The 20,583-nt window shown below is 47.1% G+C and overlaps 2 long non-coding RNA genes across 2 annotated transcripts in view; both read right to left on the bottom strand.

The window, feature by feature from the left end:
* Nucleotides 1-20,583, bottom strand: part of LOC308577043 — a 50,599-nt gene that overhangs the window by 14,652 nt on the left and 15,364 nt on the right. The window lies entirely within an intron of this gene.
* On the bottom strand, nt 16,544-18,682 carry LOC308577057. The gene is made up of 2 exons (XR_014003396.1): nt 18,553-18,682; nt 16,544-16,895 (listed from the first exon to the last, which is right to left on the bottom strand). It is a non-coding gene; the product is annotated as an uncharacterized lncRNA (long non-coding RNA).

Below are 20,583 nucleotides of genomic sequence, written 5' to 3' on the forward strand. Positions count from 1 at the left end.
AAACAAAACGAGAGAGTTCACAAATCTGGCTCCTTGTTCAACTTTTTTTTTTTTTAAAAAAAAGTCAACTGTTGAGAATCAGTTTGACTAGTATTATATTCATATTATAATATTATTATTTTGGCAGTTAGGCTGCTGTACAATCCAGTTCTAAGCACCTTTGCTCGAAGGTCCATGGACAGGCGAACTTCTAAGGAAGCAAAGTGCTTCGAATTGCTGCCTTAGGATATTATCTTATGTCCCATTCACTTCAATGGGACTTTACAGTAGGGATGTATAGGATTGCACTCTCAGTTCCATTGACTTGATTGGGACTTTAGCATCCCGGCTGTATACAGCTTAGCAGTCTATCTATGCTATTGGTCTTAAGGAACTCACCGGTCTATAAAATAAAAGAAATTGTTCTGGCTCCCCTTACCTGGAGTAAACCCCATTGCATTCAACAAGACTTCGTACTGAGTAGACATGGTTAGGATTGTGCAGTGAATATATCAAAGCAGGAAGTGCTAAAAAAAGTTTGCACATCTCCCATAGATTCTAAACACAAATGTGAAATTAAGTTCCAGTAATATCAGAGACTTGCATGCATCTGTTACATCGAGACTGACTTCAGCCCTACGTTCGCCTAGCTGGTAATAAGTCCTACTGTACTTTTTTCTTTCTTTTGAATGCTTTATTGGTTTTAAAACTGCAACAGAAATAGTCAATAGACGTCAAAGACAAAATAAAAATAAACAATCATCCATTCCTTAATTGATACTTGTTTTGTACATAATTTTGTAATTAAATTTAACCTGACCTCTGATCTTCCCACTATGTTCCCGAATTAGATTCCTTGAATACACACTTAACTTTATTTTCTCCATGTTGTTTAACTTACTTTATATTTTATAAAGTTATCCTATTTACACACAGAAACTCAATCAAAACCTGCCAACAGATTAATATTTTGACAGGGTTCTTTTACATAGACTCTGTATATGTCCTAAAGGTAAAGGGACCCCTGACCATTAGGTCCAGTCATGGTCGACTCTGGGGTTGTGGCGCTCATCTTGCTTTATTGGCCAAGGGAGCTGGCGTACAGCTTCCAGGTCATGTGGCCAGCATGACGAAGCTGCTTCTGGCGAACCAGAGCAGCGCACGGAAACACCGTTTACCTTTCCGCCAGAGCGGTACCTATTTATCTACTTGCACTTTGACGTGCTTTCGAACTGCTAGGTTGGCAGGAGTAGGGACCGAGAAACGGGAGCTCACCCCGTCACGGGGATTCGAACCGGCGACCTTCTGATTGGCAAGTCCTAGGCTCTGTGGTTTAACCCACAGCGCCACCCATGTCCTGTATATGTCCTACTCTCTAGCAAATTTTTCATCTGTAACATCTCTTAACCTTGCTGATATTCTCGCTAGTTCAACGTACTCTCTTAATTTGTTTTGCCAGTCTGATTTGGATGGGATAGCCTCTCCCTTACAACCTTTTGCAATTAAAATTCTGGCAGCAACATACATAAAGACTATCCTGAACTTTTTTGGAATTTCATTTCCCATAATTCCTAGCAGGAAGGCATCAGGCTTTTTAGGGAAAGAGCATTTAAACATTTTCATAAGTTCGTTGTAAACCATTTCCCAAAACTGTCTGATCTTTTTACAGTTCCACCACATGTGAATCCACTGGACTTCATAGGACTTGTTTCTGAGTGGATGTCACAGAATTGAACAGTTAGCCCCCCCTCCAAACAAATTAATGTGGCTCAACAGCATCTCAGTGTCATATGGTTTAAACAAAGAACATATATTTTTTCAGCTTTCTTCAGTAATGATAGAGTCACTTCTGATTAAGATATTGGAGACTAGCTGAAATGAAAAAAATGTTTAAGATAACATTTGTTTAAAAAAACAGAAGCTTTTTTGCTAGGTATTATAGGTCAAGACTTGCCAAAAGAGTGGAAGCAGCTATTTATGTACCGTATTTTTCACTCTATAAGACGCACCAGACCATAAGACGCACCTAGTTTTTGGAGGCGGAAAACAAGAAAAAAAATATTCTGAATCTCAGAAGCCAGAACGACAAGAGGGATCACTGCTCAGTGAAAGCAGCGATCCCTCTTGCTGTCCTGGCATCTGGGATAGCTGCGCAGCCTGCATTCGCTCCATAAGACGCACACACATTTGCCCTTACTTTTTAGGAGGGAAAAAGTGAGACTTATAGAGCAAAAAATATGGTATGTTACAACAGCGACTAGGATATTACTAGCCCCAAAATGGAAAGATGACAAGACACCAATGAAAGGAGAATGGCAAGCAAAATTGTTGGAATACACTGAAATGATGAAGTTAATGGGAAAAATTAAAGACAAGGACAATAGAGACTTTAAAAAAGATTGGGAACCATATATGATGTACTTACAGAACTATTGTAAAGAAGTGGACTCACTAGGAGGGTTTGAGTAAACACTTGCAATTAAGAAAACAAGTGTAAAAGTTAAGATGTAACAATTGGGAAAACAGTAAAATGTAAGATTTGATTTGGGAAATATGGTACAAAAACGATAAGAATGCAATAATATTTAGTGAAAAGATTACAAATTTCAGATAGAACAAGATAAGCAGCAGAAGCAAATATTTAAAGAACCAGAAGATGAGGTTGAGGGTGGGTGGAGATTGGGATCTACATATTTTTCTTTGTGATAAAGATGACTGTGTTGAATATAAAATTGTAAAATTTAATAAAACATATTATTATTATTATTTTCAAAAAAGAAGATGTTGAAGACTAGCCTACTGGCTTTGCTGACTACAGAAGTGACTTACACATGTGGGGAACAGAATGAAGACATGATGGTGATGATAGTTGCAAGCAGCAACGCATCTTTCATATAAAGAGATGATTGAGAAGCCATAAAGGTAAAGAGACCCCTGACCATTAGGTCCAGTCGTGGCTGACTCTGGGGTTGCAGCGCTCATCTCGCTTTATTGGCCGAGGGAGCCGGCGTCCAGCTTCCGGGTCATGTGGCCAGCATGACTAAGCCACTTCTGGAAAACCAGAGCAGTGCACGGAAACGCCGTTTACCTTCCCACCAGAGCGGTACCTATTTATGTACTTGCACTTTGACGTGCTTTCGAACTGCTAGGTTGGCAGGAGCAGGGACCGAGCAACGGAAGCTCACCCCGTCACGGGGATTCGAACCACCAACCTTCTGATCGGCAAGTCCTAGGCTCTGTGGTTTAACCCACAGCACCAGAAGCCATAGTTTGCACTAAAACCTAGTGCTGGTTTTAAAGTGGAATAGCAAAGCATAGACATACCTTTACAAATCTCTACTCTGCTCCCTGAATTTTCGAGCAGAGTGAACTGGATCAGTGAAATGAAAAGTCATAGAACCATAGAATTGAAGAGCTGGAAGGGCGTGGCACCCGGTGCGGTGGGGTGTGTGCTGTGTGTGTCCGGGGGGGGGGGACGGTTGCGATGATACCCCCCTGATGGTCCCAGGGGCGGTACGCTCCCCCCAACCCCATTCCTCTGCCAGTGCTCACTACCTTCCGTGGTGTAATAACACAAGATATTAATCGAAGCAATGAGTTTCTAAAATTGTACTAAACTAACATTGGTACCTGATTTTCACCATAACACACATTTTAATTTTCTTCAATTAAATTAGGACATCTCTGACTCTCACAAATATGGGGGAAATTGATTTATCAAAGCTGATCATTTATATTGGTGACATATTATCATTTCTATTGGTTAACCTCACTTCTAACTTCATCCCCCCCCATATAATTTCTCGACTTTCTTTCTCTCCCTCCGCAGCCTTTTATCTACACATCTCAAAATGTCCTGGTTCTTGAGCTGAAATCAATAACTCCAAGCTTGGAGCAAATTAGTTTCCTCCGCCCCCTTATAATAAGTGATCGTGCAAGGAAGCTCTGGTTCTCCAAACAGGCCTCACATTCCAGTGTGAAACCCTAAACAGAGGGGCGGAGGAGAAAGGCAAGAGTCACGAAGCAGCAACAAGAGATCAAAAAGCGAAGGCAGGAAAACCAAAATTCACTTTCTGCCAGGAGGGCATTCCATAGCTGTGGCCCTGCAACCCAAGAAATCCCATCCTGCATGCAAAGCTGAGAGCTGGTGGCTGGTCCCAGGAAGGAAGCCAGCAAAAGCAATGGTCAGTCAAGTGAAAATGAGTTTAAAATGTGAAACTGCACATGCTCAGAGTATTTTTATTTTGGTTTGTCAAGGGTGGCAATGTGTTGCTGTTTTTGTTTGACTTTTGCTGTGAGGTGTGAAACTCTGTGATGGCCTGGGACTCGGGCTCGGACTCGGAACCAGAGGAGTCTCAGTCTGCACTGGATCCTTTGCCTCAGGCATCATCTGAACCAAGTCTGGGGCCTGATTCTGAAGAGTCCCAGTCTGCACAGGTTCCCCTGCAACAAACACCAGCTGGGCCAAGTTAGGGGCCTTAGCCTGCCATGGCGCCAGATGTGGGGATAACCTCGTTTCCTTCAGCTGGGCCATCACTTACAGCTGCTCCACTACCGGTTGGGTCAGGGGAGGCTGAGGTGGCCCCTGGGTCTAGTAACCCACCGACATCTCCCGAGCTGCAGAGACTAAGGTCTGAGAGAAGGAGAGACCTGAGTACTCGCAGGAGGAGCACTCACCTTCAGGTGAGACAGGGAGGTGAGTTGCCAGGGGATCAGGACCGGCCGTTACCCCGACAAAGATAAAAGGCTGTCGGACCTTGCCCCAGGTTGCGGGAGCAACATTGCTGTATGCTAGATCCTGCCTGAGATCCTGTCCCTGTCCTTGCCTGGTTTCCTGCCTCGTGTCCTGCCTCGGCCCTGATGGACTGACTCCTAGTGGAACCTTCGGATTCTGGACTGGACCTGGACTGTGTTTCACAGGTTACCCCGGGCCCAGCACAAACTCTACAGAGCATGTCTGTGTAGCCCACAAAAGCTGAGCCATGCTATATTTGTTTCTGCAGAGTCTTTCCATTTCCCCACAACTATGCCCACATTTTGCTCTAAGCCTGAAAGGTGTCTTGGGTAATGAAAGCTCTTGAGCCAGCCCCAATAACACGTAGGCAATAGCTTGTTCATAACAAATGTGGCAGATACAGTGAAAATGAATGACATGTGTGTATGTGTTTAGGGATTCCCTCATTAGGGGAAGGGCCACAGTTTGGTGGTGCAGCATCTCCCTCACATGGAGAAAGGTCCCCTGTTCAATTTTCAGCACACCTAGGTAGGGCTGGGAATGTTTCCCATCTGAAATGCAGCTGCCAGTCAGCATAAAAGAACTGAGCTAAATGCACCAACGATCTGACTTGGTGTAAGGCAACTTCCAAAACGCTGAGACATAGGTTAAGGGAAGGAAGGTATGGGAAGAAAGTGTAGCAAAGAAGCATAAAGGTAAAGGTACCCCTGCCCGTACAGGCCAGTCGTGTCCGACTCTAGGGTTGTGTGCCCATCTCACTTAAGAGGCCGGGGGCCAGCGCTGTCCAGAGACACTTCCGGGTCACGTGGCCAGCGTGACGAAGCTGTTCTGGCGAGCCGGCACCAGCGCAGCACACGGAAACGCTGTTTACCTTCCCGCTATAAAGCGGTACCTATTTATCTACTTGCACTTGATGTGCTTTCAAACTGCTAGGTGGGCAGGAGCTGGGACCGAAAGACAGGAGCTCACCCCGCCGCGGGGATTCGAACCACCGACCATACGATCGGCAAGTCCTAGGCACTGAGGTTTTACCCACAGCGCCACCCGCGTCCCTTTTAGCAATGAAGCATAGAATTCTTCCAGGACACTGGCATTAGTTATCTTCTAAGCAAAGAAGCATAGAAGATAACTAATGCCAGTGTCCTGGAAGAAGCAAAGATCATCAGTGTTGAAGCAACAATTCTTCGACATCACCTTCGTTGGGCTGGTCATATTGTGTGGATGTCTGATGATCGTCTTTCAAAGCAACTACTCTATTCCAAGCTTAAAAATGGAAAGCGTAATGCTGGTGGTCAACAAAAGAGGTTTAAAGACTGTCCCAAGGCAATTTTTTTTTAAAAAAAATGTAGTATAAACACTGACAACTGGGAAACCCTGGCCTGCGGGTGCTCCAATTGGAGAACAGCCTTGACCAAAGGTGTCATGGGCTTTGAAGACACTCAAACTCAGGACGCAAGGGAGAAACATGCTAAGAGGAAGGCATGCTTGGCAAATCCACACAGTGATCAACTCCTGCCTGCAAACCAATGTCCCCACTGTGGAAGGATGTGTGGATCCAGAACTGGCCTCCACAGTCACTTACGGACACATTGTTAAAACTGTGTTAATGGAAGACAAGTCGGACCATCGGCTGGGTGAGGACTGCAGGGCCTGCTCCCTTCCAGGGCCTTCTCCAACTGGCCCAGGGGGCGTGGCCCAGGCCCTTTCTCCCGGCTATAAAGGGACTCCTGCTGCAGGGAAGCCTCGGACCATCGGCTGGGTGAGGACTGCAGGGCCTGCTCCCTTCCAGGGCCTTCTCCAACTGGCCCAGAGGGCGTGGCCCAGGCCCTTTCTCCCGGCTATAAAGGGACTCCTGCTGCAGGGAAGCCTCGGACCATCGGCTGGGTGAGGACTGCAGGGCCTGCTCCCTTCCAGGGCCTTCTCCAACTGGCCCAGAGGGCGTGGCCCAGGCCCTTTCTCCCGGCTATAAAGGGACTCCTGCTGCAGGGAAGCCTCGGACCATCGGCTGGGTGAGGACTGCAGGGCCTGCTCCCTTCCAGGGCCTTCTCCAACTGGCCCAGAGGGCGTGGCCCAGGCCCTTTCTCCCGGCTATAAAGGGACTCCTGCTGCAGGGAAGCCTCGGACCATCGGCTGGGTGAGGACTGCAGGGCCTGCTCCCTTCCAGGGCCTTCTCCAACTGGCCCAGAGGGCGTGGCCCAGGCCCTTTCTCCCGGCTATAAAGGGACTCCTGCTGCAGGGAAGCCTCGGACCATCGGCTGGATGAGGACTGCAGGGCCTGCTCCCTTCCAGGGCCTTCTCCAACTGGCCCAGGGGGCGTGGCCCAGGCCCTTTCTCCCGGCTATAAAGGGACTCCTGCTGCAGGGAAGCCTCGGACCATCGGCTGGGTGAGGACTGCAGGGCCTGCTCCTTTCCAGGGCCTTTTCCAACTGGCCCAGGGGGCGTGGCCCAGGCCCTTTCTCCCGGCTATAAAGGGACTCCTGCTGCAGGGAAGCCTCGGACCATCGGCTGGGTGAGGACTGCAGGGCCTGCTCCCTTCCAGGGCCTTTTCCAACTGGCCCAGGGAGCGTGGCCCAGGCCCTTTCTCCCAGCTATAAAGGGACTCCTGCTGCAGGGAAGCCTCGGACCATCGGCTGGGTGAGGACTGCAGGGCCTGCTCCCTTCCAGGGCCTTCTCCAACTGGCCCAGGGGGCGTGGCCCAGGCCCTTATTTGGAACAAACTTTTGGGGAAGCTGGGAAGTGCTCTGCAATTGCTTCCCTGTTCCAATGTGTTTTAAAATGTCCTCAAGCAGTCGGTGGCAATTTAAATTTGTATTTCTTTTTTTCCTTTTTTCTCTTGCTGGGGGTGGGTGGGTGTAATGGATATTTGGTTGGGGATTAATTTTAGTGTAATTGTTCTGTTTTTGTTTTCTGTTGTTTTATTGGTTCTGTATAGTTTGTGTTTTCTTTTTAAGGGGCGGGATCAGGGCTGCCTGGGAGTGAGGCCCCAGCCAACACGATGGCTGGGACAAGTTCCACAGGGGGGGAAGCACTGGGACATCCGATCTCGGTGATCATGGGCAGGAGGCGGAGTTACGCTAAGACCAGACCATGTCATTACCGAGGAGGCAGGTTTAGTCGTTGTTTGAAGACTATCCCTGCCTCCGGGTCTGGCCTTGGCCAGATGGATACTGGAATCAACAGGGGAAACCCACATAACCTGAAGGTGTTGCTGTGTAATGCCAGGTCAATGGTGAATAAAACCACTGCCATCCACGACCTGATTGTGGATGGAGGATTTGACCTGGCTTGTGTGACAGAGACCTGGTTGAATGAGACAGATGGGCCCGTCCTTGCTGCCGCTTGCCCACCAGGTTTCTCTTACGCACAGCAACCCAGGTCATGTGGGCGGGGAGGGGGGGTTGCAGTGATTTTTAGGAAGTCATTAGTCTGCACCAGGCGTCCTATTGGGAAGACCCAGTTCTCTGAGTGCATGTTCTGGAAGTTGGGCAATAGGGGCAGTACAGGATTCCTTTTGGTGTACCGACCTCCCCGCTGCACCAAGGATTCCCTGCCCGAGCTGCTTCAGGTCGTGGCGGATGTTCTCCTGGAGACACCTAGCCTGGTCGTCCTAGGGGATTTTAACATCCACGCCGACACGACCTTACAAGGGGCCGCTCGGGACTTCGTGGAAAGCATGGCCTCCATGGGGCTGTCCCTGAATAAGTTGGGCCCAACTCATAGTCATGGACATGCCTTAGACCTGGTATTCACCTCTAGCGACGTGGGTGATCTGACACTAAGTAAAAATGAAACCAAAGAAGTGCCATGGTCAGATCACTTCCTGGTGCAACTGGACTTCTCCGCGACCCTTCCCCTCTGCAGGGAGGTGGGACCAATTCGGATGGTCCGCCCCCGCCACTTAATGGATCCAAATGGTTTCCAGAGAGTGGTAGGGGATGCTTTATCCCATGTTGATGGCCTTTCAGCTGATTCCCTGGTGGCCCGCTGGAATGCGGAGTTAACCAGGGCTATCGACTGTCTGGCTCCGAAGCGCCCTCTCCGATTGCATGGAGCCCGGACAGCCCCGTGGTTTTCTTCGGAGCTGAGGGCGATGAAACAATCGCTGAGACGGCTAGAGCGTCGGTGGCAGAAAACTCACTCCGAATCTGACCGGACACAGGTTAGAGCTCAACGTCGAGCCTACCAAGTGGCGATAGCGACGGCGAAGAAGACTTTCTTCACCGCCTCTATTGCATCTGCAGAAAATAGTAGCAGGAGACTCTTTCAGGTGGTCCGCAATTTAACGGAACCACCTTTACCATCGGGGCCTTGTAAAGACCCCAAGATCTCCTGCAACGATTTTGCAAAGTTTTTTGCAGATAAAATCACTCATATTCGGAAGGAGCTAGACACCACCGTGGGAGCAGGGCTGGGGCGGGAGAGTGCTAGAGCCCTGTCTGGTCAAGTTGCATGGAATCAATTTCAATCCGTTACCCCCGAGGATGTGGACAGGCTGCTTGGACGAGTGAAACCAACCACCTGTCTCCTTGATCCTTGCCCATCCTGGCTAATAAAAGCTAGCCGGGAAGGGCTGGGCGATGGGCTCTGCGGGGTGGTGAATGCTTCCCTCTGTGAGGGAACATTCCCAGATCCGCTGAAAGAGGCGGTCATTAAACCGCTTCTTAAAAAACCATCTTTAGACCCGGCCAGTATGGCCAACTATCGCCCAGTCTCAAATCTTCCATTCTTGGGCAAGGTGATTGAGCGTGTGGTTGCTGAACAACTCCAGGCACGCCTGGAGGATGCGGACCATTTGGATCCCTTCCAATCAGGGTTCAGGCCTCATCATGGGACTGAAACTGCCTTGGTCGCACTGGTTGATGATCTCCGGCGAGCTAGGGACAAAGGTGAGAGTTGTTTCCTAGTTCTGCTGGATCTCTCAGCGGCCTTTGATACAATCGACCATAACATCCTTCTGGACCGTCTAGAGGGGTTGGGAGCTGGGGGCACTGTTATACAGTGGTTTCGCTCCTTTCTCCTGGGCCGTGTTCAGAAAGTGGTGGTGGGGGATGAGTGTTCAGACCCTTGGGCCCTCACTTGTGGGGTGCCTCAGGGTTCCGTCCTCTCCCCCATGCTTTTTAACATCTATATGAAGCCGCTGGGAGAGATCATCAGGGGGTTTGGACTGGGTGTCCATCAATATGCAGATGATACCCAGCTCTACCTTTCTTTCAAATCAGAACCAGTGAAGGCGGTGAAGGTCCTGTGTGAGTGCCTGGAGGCGGTTGGAGGATGGATGGCGGCTAATGGATTGAAGTTGAATCCTGACAAGACAGAAGTACTGTTTTTGGGGGACAGGAGGCGGGCAGGTGTGGAGGACTCCCTGGTCCTGAATGGGGTAACTGTGCCCCTGAAGGACCAGGTGCGTAGCCTGGGAGTCATTTTGGACTCACAGCTGTCCATGGAGGCACAGGTCACTTCTGTATCCAGGGCAGCTGTCTACCAACTCCATCTGGTACGCAGGCTGAGACCCTACCTGCCCGCTGACTGTCTGGCCAGAGTGGTGCATGCTCTAGTTATCTCCCGCTTGGACTACTGCAATGCGCTCTACGTGGGGCTACCTTTGAAGGTGACTCGGAAACTACAGCTAATCCAGAATGCGGCAGCTAGACTGGTGACTGGGGGCGGCCGCCGAGACCACATAACACCGGTCTTGAAAGACCTACATTGGCTCCCAGTACGTTTCCGAGCACAATTCAAAGTGTTGGTGTTGACCTTTAAAGCCCTAAACGGCTTCGGCCCAGTATACCTGAAGGAGCGTCTCCACCCCCATCGTTCTGCCCGGACACTGAGGTCCAGCGCCGAGGGCCTTCTGGCGGTTCCCTCATTGCGAGAAGCGAAGCTACAGGGAACCAGGCAGAGGGCCTTTTCGGTGGTGGCGCCCGCCCTGTGGAATGCCCTCCCATCGGATGTCAAGGTGATGGACAACTACCTGACATTCAGAAAACATCTTAAGGCGGCCCTATTCAGGGAAGCTTTTAATGTATGATATTTTAGTGTTTTTTGGTTTCTGTGGAAGCCGCCCAGAGTGGCTGGGGGGGCCCAGCCAGATGGGCGGGGTACAAATAATAAATTATTATTATTATTATTATTCCTCAGCTACGAGGGATCGCCAAAGGAGAAGTTATTTTTAGGTTGGTGAAGGCAACAGATGTGGAAATAAGATGAAAATGGGCTTGCCCCAATGGCAGTGGGAAGGTGAACATGCAAAGCTACCCCCCCTTTCTCTCCTGCATCCCTTCTGGAGCTTCTGAGACCATCCCAAATTTTCCTTTGAAATGTGACAGGTGGCGAGTGGAGCTGGCTTGGGCCACAGGGCAAATGAAACTGAGTGGTGGCGCACATGTGACCTGTGGGCCAGGTGTTTCCCTCCCTAATGCAAACACTGCTGAGCTAGGTGGCCCCATGGCTCCATGAGCACACCTAGATGGCGGGCGCATGTGCCACTGCAACATCACTCCCACTCTGTGCATTCAAAGCGAACACCTGAAAGGGGCTGACGGGATATTGACTTTGTCAGATGGTTACCTGAAGATGGGGTGCTGAAACACCCAATTCCTACCACATTGGTCATTGGTCATCTTCTTCTCAGAATAAGTGACATGCTGATGGTTCATTGGAAAAGGTGTTTTCTCTTCTTTAATTATAGAATCATAGAATAGTAGGGTTGGAACTCATGCAATGCCGGAATCTTTTGCCCAATATAGGCTCAAACCCAAGATTAAGAGTCTCATGCTCTCCTTGACTGATTGCAGCCCAACATTTGTTGTGGCTGTAAAGGTTTAATAGGGCATTAGTCATTTAACCCAAGGTGAAATCTTTCATAAGGAGCTACTAATGAGACGGTGCGTGTCTGTGTTTATTTTGCAACTGCTCCTTTCCTTGGGCCTATGAAATTTATGCAAGCCCTGCAAAAATGCAACAGTTGTGCATTGGTAAGAATGCTGAAAGTGGCTACAGGACGCCACTGGGTGAAGTGTCAAAATATTTATTACATTAAAACATTCTCTCTGTCTCTTTTTCTCTCTCCCCCCCCCCTTCAACATCACTGATTGCAAGATACTTTGGAAGAAAAACCCTGCCAAATTAACTTCATGTCGGAGAAGGAAGGCGTACAGACTTGCCTCAACTCTCTCTGGGTCTCTTGCACGTTACTCATCTGAATACAATACCGAGAGGTCTCTACACAATAATCATTCATTTTTCCACCTTGTTAGCATGGGGTGGAGCTGGGGGAATATGCAAACTTTGAAGCAGCGGAGTGGGGGTGGGGGGAGAACTCTGTGACTCAGGCTCTTGGCAACAGAGTAAAGAACCAGAGAGTTTGGCAAGTTGGAAAGCGAATGAATGATCAGGGAGTCTGAATTAACTGGCACCTGAGTATTCCTACTGACGTTGAACTCCTGAAGATGGAAGGAAAAAGTAGTTTGCCCACAGACTAGGTGTAAATCAAATCCCCAGGCTACAGTCGATGGTTGAACGGTTTTAGAAAGGGAAGCAATGAATTGATAGGCAGGGTGGGGACACGCGATTCAGAGCAAGGTCTGAAAGTCTGCTCTTGAATTTATTCAAGATTAAGGGCCAAATTAGGGACGCGGGTGGTGCTGTGGGTTAAACCACAGAGCCTAGGACTTGCAGATCAGAAGGTTAGCGGTTCAAATCCCCGCAACGGGGTAAGCTCCTGTTGCTCGGTCCCTGCTCCTGCCAACCTAACAGTTCAAAAGCACATCAAAGTGCAAATAGATAAATAGGTACCGCTCCCGCGGGAAGGTAAACAGCATTTCCGTGCACTGCTCTGGTTCACCAGAAGCAGCTTAGTCAAGCCAATAAAGCAAGATGAGCGCCGCAACCCCAGAGTCGGCCCCAACTGGACCTAATGGTCAGGGGTCCCTTTACCCTTTATCTTTAAGAGCCAAATTAGGAGACTCACATGATACCAGGCAACAGATCTCCTGTGTGATTATTTTTATTTTTTTTAAAAAAAAAAGTTAAAAGAAACCAGCAGTCATTTCAAGGAGGAGCCTTAAACTGTGTCATATTCCCTATGTGAAACTGCCTCCTGATGCTGCTATCCGTATTTTCGCAATGGGGAAAGATGTGGGAGTGCCTGTGTGCTACCATTCTTATCCCATAGGTCTTATGGCATGAAATAATACCAGCTGGTGAGGAGAGAGTGAAATCATGCCAACTGCAGGGTCTGCTTCACCAGTAATGTCTAGGCAACACGATGACCATGTACATACGCAATAGACAATCTTTATAGAATACCTTCAAACCATAACAAGTACAAAATGAAATCTTTATGGTTTGAAGGTATTCTATAAAGATTGTCTATTGCATATGTACAGTGGTGCCTCGCAAGACGAAAAGAATCCGTTCTGTGATTCTCTTCGTCTAGCGGTTTTTTCGTCTTGCGAAGCAAGCCCATTGATGGATTAGCAGATTAGCGCTATTAGCGGCTTTTAGCGGCTTATCGGCTTATCGGATCAGCTGATAAGCGGCTTAGCGGCTTAGAAAAAGGGGGGGAGGTAAAAAAAAACCCCCGCAGGAACTCGGAAGACATTTTCGTCTTGCGAAGCAAGCCCATAGGAGATTCGTTTTGCGAAGCACCTCCAAAACGGAAAACTCTTTCGTCTAGTGAGTTTTCCGTCTTGCGAGGCATTCGTCTTGCGGGGCACCACTGTACATGGTCATTGTGTTGCCTAGACATTACTGATGTTCTCTTTGCAACACAGGGGTCTGCTTCACCAGCATGTTCCCAGCAGAGAACGCACTGGGGTTGCACAGTCCAGCAGGGTTGAAAAAGGGGCGGCCTAAGGTGGAAAGACAAGGCCTAACACTGGGACTGGGGTGGGAGGAGAAGAGGCCAGAAGAACCAGCCCACACTCCAGTATCCCTAGCCAGGGATCAGTTGGTCTCTCACTGTCAGTTATGGCCAACATGGTGCAGGATGGGGGCGGGGGAGAGATTCAGCTTCTTCTTTTGCCATCCCTCCCAACCGTAGGTTTTTGAAGTCCTGGTTAAACATGAGCCCCACCCACAAATCGATTTGGGTCTAGGTACTGCTTGGGTGTAACCTAGGGTTACCAGATGTCCCCAGTTCCTGGGGACAGTCCCCGGATTTGCAGATCTGTCCCTGGACAAAATTCGCTGCTGGAATGTCCCCAGATTTGCAAATCTGTCCCCGGGAAATGTGGCAGTGGCAGTCTCAGCAGCCCGGAGCCAGCCTGTTGGCTCTGGCTGGCTTCAGGAGCTGCTTGCTGCCATGGCGCCCACCATTTTTCCTTGCCGAAAGTCCCTATATGATGTTTCTTGTGCGCAACACATCGTATGGGGACTTCCAGCGAGAAAAATGGCAGGCACCATGGCAGCAAGAAGCCAGCAGCCAGCCAGAGCCAACTGCACTACCAGGCTGGCTCCAGGCTGCTGACTGCCGCTGCTGGCATCACTGCCGAAGGGGAACTGGGGACGTCCGGCAGTACAGATCTCCTGCCCCCTTCCCCCTTTGTTTTGACTGATCAGGGGAGGCTCGGGAGTCACGACCGGATGGCCATTGCCCAGGTTTTTTTTAAAAAAACCCTCTGCGCATTCATGTTTCACAGGGTGCGAAAGAAGGACTTTGCACCTTGCTGGCAGAGAAACCATGCGCCTTGCACCCCTCCTGGGCAACACCCACCCACCAGCAACTCCCGAGCTTCCCCCGATCTGTCAAAACAAAGTGGGGTGGGGGCAGATCATCGGGGAAGGCTTGGGATATGCATGTGTGCTCGGGCCCAGGGTCTTTTGCCTCTACATCCCCACTACTGACTCCCTGTTGCTACTAAGCTTCAAAACAAAAAAAAAAAGTGTCCCCAGATTCATTGAAAAAAATCTGGTAACCATAGTGTAACCCAAGTCAGAGGGAGGCAAGCTGTTGGCTTCCATCTGTTTTGAGAGACAATGGAGTGCACCTCCATGGGTGAAGTCAAATCACTGGAGAATCGCAGTGCAAAGGCCAGTAATTTAGAACTTCTGCACCCCACATTGGTTTCTTCCCGTTTTAGCAGCGCCAAACCGACCTCCCCAGGGCACAAGCCTGTGCAGTGTGTATGGAGATCCTGACCTGCCCAGATGATAAGACCCTCTCTTGGCCTTACTGATGTGGCCCCAAGGAGAGCAGAGCAGTACATTTGGGAACACCTTGCCTGCAGGAGTTGCCAGAAGGAGAGAGGCATGTAGAGTGCTTGAAACGAACACATTGCATTGTCAATTTGCAAATCTCAGCAATTTTGCCAGGCACTTTCTCTCGGTCTCCTATATATTTGGGGAAGTTGTTTGCTATATATTTGGATACCTGTTAAGAAAGCAGAATCCAGTTTTGCATGACAGTTCCTGAAATCTACTTGGAAGCAATTGGATGCCATTTTGAATCAACACGGCAGGCTGAACCTTTCAAAACTATGCCATACTGATTTGAACCACAAATTCTTTGGGTTTCTTAGATTTCCCAAGCAGTGCTGGCCATGAAGCTGCAAGTTGTTTATGGTGAGAACTTCTTAGTGTATGGAAGTGCAGGGTAAGCCACAGAGGTAGATGTTCCTGGTTTAAAAATTCACATAAATGGGGAGAAGACTGCCTCTGATCTCTCCAAATCACTGCCCCTGTGGTTTGTATGCCATGTATAAGTCTGAGGCTGACATATTGAAGATATTTTGCATTTTCTCTTTGAGGGAAACTAAAGGCTGTTGGAATTCATTCAAAAGGGAACCGTTCTCTGCTTTGGAAAGACATACCATATTTTTCGCTCTATAAGATGCACCAGACCACAAGACGCACCTAGTTTTTGGAGGAGGAAAACAAGAAAAAAAATATTCTGAATCTCAGAAGCCAGAACAGCAAGAGGGATTGCTGCACAGTGAAAGCAGCAATCCCTCTTGCTGTTCTGGCTTCTGGGATAGCTGTGCAGCCTGCATTCGCTCCATAAGACGCACACACATTTCCCCTTACTTTTTAGGAGGGAAAAAGTGAGTCTTATAGAGCAAATATATGGTATGTCCTCAGAGAAGGAGGGGAGAGATTATCTTCTTGGTGAATTTGAAATAACTTGGTATGAATCATTAGCAGGGCTCAAGTTGCCTTGTGAGCATAGTGGATGAAATTGTGATCCTGGGGAAGGGAAGAGCTGCTATATGAACCCATGAAGCTGCCTTTTACTGAGTCAGATCATGTATTTATATAGTTTAGATCCACTGGAAGTGGATCTCCAAGGATTCAGGGAGGGAGTCCTTCCCAGTCCTTCCTGGTGATGGAAAGGATCGAACCTGAGACCTGCATGTAAGGTAGAAGAAGAAGAGTTTGGATTTGATATCCCACTTTATCACTACCCAAAGGAGTCTCAAAGTGGCTAACATCCTCCTTTCCCTTCCTTCCCCACAACAAACACTCTGTGAGGTGAGTGGGGCTGAGAGACTTCAAAGTGTAACTGGCCCAAGGTCACCCAGCAGCTGCATGTGGAGGAGCGGGGAAGCGAACCCGGTTCACCAGATTACAAGTCCACCGCTCTTAACCACTACACCACACTGGCTCTGGTAGAAGCTCTGCCTCTGAGTTATAGCCCTTCTGTGTTATGAGTCAATTGAGTTGAGGCACCCCTGAATGGGACCAACCCGATTTCAGCTATTCCCCCAGTCATGTTAGTCACATTCAGAGGCCCAATTGTAATTCCTTTGAAGATGCAATCCGTTGAGATTATCCAGTATGGATACACATAAATATCCATAGCAATACAAAAAAGTACACATTAAAAAGGAATAGTTAAAAAATAGTTTCCTTTATCTTCAGTACAATGTCATATTTGGTAGAATTAAAAGATGACTCAAGTAACAGTTACTGATCAACTGCCGTGCTGGGATAATGCAAACAGGATTTTGCATTAACAGACCATCGTAAAAATCACAACTGCACAAGGATGGCTGTTCATTTTCATTTTTATCTCCTCGTTCCGTGGTTTGTTGGAGTAATCTGGGTTTCCTAGTAAGAAAACATTCCCACACAATCAATGCTGGCGATCTGTTTTGCAACGATAATTAACTCACGGAGATTTCCCGCAAAAACAGACGTTGTCATGTAGGGATTGCTTGGTTCAGAAATTGTTTTACCAACACTAGTGAAGATGGAGGAGATAACTGGGTAATTACACAAGTAATTGGAATGTCACTTGACTCTAGAGTAATTTTCTTTGGGCCCAATCCCCCCCTGAAATGTGTACTGCTTTGCCTTTGTGCAACTCCCATTCTTTCCAGTGGGCTCATGCGTGGAATGAACACAATCCACCCCACTCTCTGGAATCAGAGAAAACCGCTCTGAGAGCTATGGATGAAGGGCAGTATGTTAATTAATTAATTAATGGATCCCAAGAGGCTCTGCTGCCTAAAAGAGAGAGGCTGAAGGGTAACGCCAGGGTTGAACGGGGTCCCAGGCAAGAAATGCCATCAAGATAATTCTAGCATGATAGGAAAAGCATCTTATTTCTGTTTCCGATGCCAGATTTGAGTGCAAGAATATTTTCAAAGCCCCTTGGAGAGCCTTTTGGCTGTCAGTCTGCTCCCATCTGCTCCCACTTCGACTTGGTCACTGCTTTTACATATTGTACGTTTACATATTGCCAGATTTATTCTTTTTGTTCAGATGGTGTCTTCAAAGAATAAGCACACACGGGCTTCCAGTATTACAGAAAGGACTAGGAAGATTCTTTTAATTTTTGGACAGCTTATATACTCTGTGTATTTCAGGGGGAAATCTCTAAGCAGTTTGCAATATAACTAAAAAAAACATCATAAATGAAAACAACACACGGGACCAGGAAGAAGAGTCGGTGGAAGAAGATTGGAAGAAATTTAAAGATTACTTACAGAAATATTGTAAAATTAATGAATGTTAGAATGATGTTGGATAGAAATTAAGTGGTTTCTAGCTGTAATGCTTTAAGAGAATATGAAACAAAGGTCTATAAATGGGTAAAAGCTTAATGGTAAGGATTTGCTGAACTAATAAATTTAAAATAAAAAAATTCCTTCCAGTAGCACCTTAAAGACCAACTAAGTTAGTTCTTGGTATGAGCTTTCGTGTGCATGCACACTTCTTCTGTGCATGCACACGAAAGCTCATACCAAGAACTAACTTAGTGTGCATGCACACGAAAGCTCATACCAAGAACTAACTTAGTTGGTCTTTAAGGTGCTACTGGAAGGAATTTTTTTATTTTGACTATGGCAGACCAACACGGCTACCTATCTGTAATAAATTTAAGTGGAATACAAAAATGGGAGGTATGAGGAGGTCCGGGGAAATAAGCTTAAGGAAAATAAGAAACGGAAAATTAATGTGTTTTTAACTGTTTTTATTTTGCATTTTTCTTTTTCTTTTTCCATTTTTATTGTAATGTATGAAAAAATCTTAATAAATATCTTATAAAAAAAAGAAAACAACACACAAAAAAGCTAGGGAAATTCCACATTCTTAAACCCTACAATAATGAACAACCAGATAATTTTTAGACACTGAAATCGGATATTTCCCCCACGAACGTTTGTTTGCAGGTTACTTTGTTATTTTATATGTGTTACTTTCCAAAGAACATAAAACATATTCAAATTCACATTGACTTTTTTTATTATTTCTGGGAACTCTCAAGAGAATCTCCCACCTTGACCCACTTGCGAGTTCAAGACCATAAGTCACCAAAGCGGATGCTGAATTTTCATTGTGGAAATGAATGATCCTATGGGCTGGACGTGTTGGCTCCTTGATGGATTACTCACTGTTCCCATTTGCTAGTCATTAGCCTTGGTCCCCTTGCCAAAAGGGGATGATGAGGCTGCCTTGCGGGCCAGCAAGCTCTGCCAACATATATAAAGGCTGGGCTGGGGAGCAGGCTCAAACCTGAAGGTGTCCACCAATTCACGTGGCCTCTGCCACAAAGAGACTGACTCATAATAAAATGGGAGGTTCTAGAACACGTGTCGGAACCTTGACTCCTCAGTGGACAAGAAAAACAGGTGTACATTAATAGCATCCTCTTCCAGACGATTGAACAAAATGTTGGGCGTCGGGATTGAAAATCGAAGTTTCTGAGTACTGCAGACAAAGGGACAAATGTGATATTTGCTTTGGCTTTACCTCAGAACCAGTGCCGGATTTTTGCTATTGTTGGAAAATTAATAAAATGTTATGGGGAAGTCCTATCGACTCAATGAGCCTTATGAAATAAGTAGAATCATAGCACCATACATTTGGAAGGTGTTAATGGAAAAATCCGAGGGCTCCCTTGGACAAAAAAAACAAGGACACTAGCCAGGAATACCAGAGCAAAACAGCAGCCAGTAGGCTTGGTCTTTATTGAAGACTGTCACAACAGGACTCCCACCTGCCACCAGGTGAAACAAAATGGAAGTCCCGAACAAAAGAGAACCCTAACTTTTATTAGTTACTAATCCCCCAAACTACACCCCTAGAACTACATCACAACTACATCATGACTACATTATTGACACATCACAAAAAGGAGGGGTTGAGGGAGGAGTTGTGGAGGTAACCTGAGTGTCTTGTCACCTGGCTGGTTCCTCCTTTCAGCCTCCCCATGAGTCACTTCCAGGAGACAAAGGGGAGCTGGCAGTTTCCTGCCCCCAGAGGGAAGATCTGATCATTGTCCTTTGTTCCAGTCCATGTTGAATCCACTCCCATATGCAAGTCCTTTGTGACCTTGATGGTCTTCTGTCTGGGACCATCAAGGTTGTCATGCCAACTGGGTAGGGCTCCTGTGTATGTGCTGGTATGGTTAAGGGATTATGGCCATCCTGTATCAAACCATCCCCCTTTGATAGTCCTTCCTTCATGGAGTAAAATAAAAGTGGACCGGTGTAAATCCGATGTATGGTTGATTTACTATGAATTTATAACTGAAACGTCACGTATGTCGTGTGTGTGGTGTTTGTACAAACTGAATGATGGGGGGGGGGTTTCCTTCCGGCAACAAAGGGACCACAGGGATCCTTTTGGCCCAGTGTGGGGCTTGAACACAAGCAGTGCCAGATTTAGCTATGCTTATTTAGCTATGATGTAAGGAAGGGGCCCCACATGCTCGCCTGCTCCCTCAAATATCACTGGTTTCCTCCTTTCTATATACAGTGGTACCTTGGTTCTCAAACTTAATCCGTTCCAGAAGTCTGTTCCAAAACCAAAGCGTTCCAAAACCAAGCTTAATAATTATTTCACTATTATACTTCTATACTTCTTCTTAACTGTATTTCACTATTAATATACTTCTTCTTCACTGTATTTCAGTTCAACAATTACTTTGATAAAATACATATTTTGTTAATTGCAAATGGCTTTAGATACCTATGAGGTCCATAAATTACCATGTAGCATATATTCAACACAAAAAACCAGCGACAGTTTGTTGTTGACAAAGTACTGCTGGACATAGAAAGGGCCCCATTACCTTCACATAGCTGTCAACATTTCCCCCTTTTTAAGGGAAATTCCCTTATTCCGAATAGGATTCCTCGCAAGAAAAGGGAAAAGTTGACAGCTATGCTTCAGTAGCTGAGGGCCACATCCAACCTAAATCCGGCCCTGAACCCACAACCCTGAAATGGAGAATCTCATGCTCTACCGACTGAGCTATAGTGAAAGTAGACATGTCTTGAGTGACACTGTTACTCCTAGGTAAGTGGGGAAAACTGCAGCCTTAATCACATACTGTACTCCTGCTTTAAATACATAATTGAGGCCGTCCCGTTTAAAGCCATCAGTCGCCTGCCATCACATGCAATTTGGCCCAGGAGAAA

This window comes from Podarcis bocagei (genome assembly GCF_964188305.1).
Source record: "Podarcis bocagei genome assembly, chromosome: 17".
Taxonomy (NCBI): domain Eukaryota; kingdom Metazoa; phylum Chordata; class Lepidosauria; order Squamata; family Lacertidae; genus Podarcis; species Podarcis bocagei.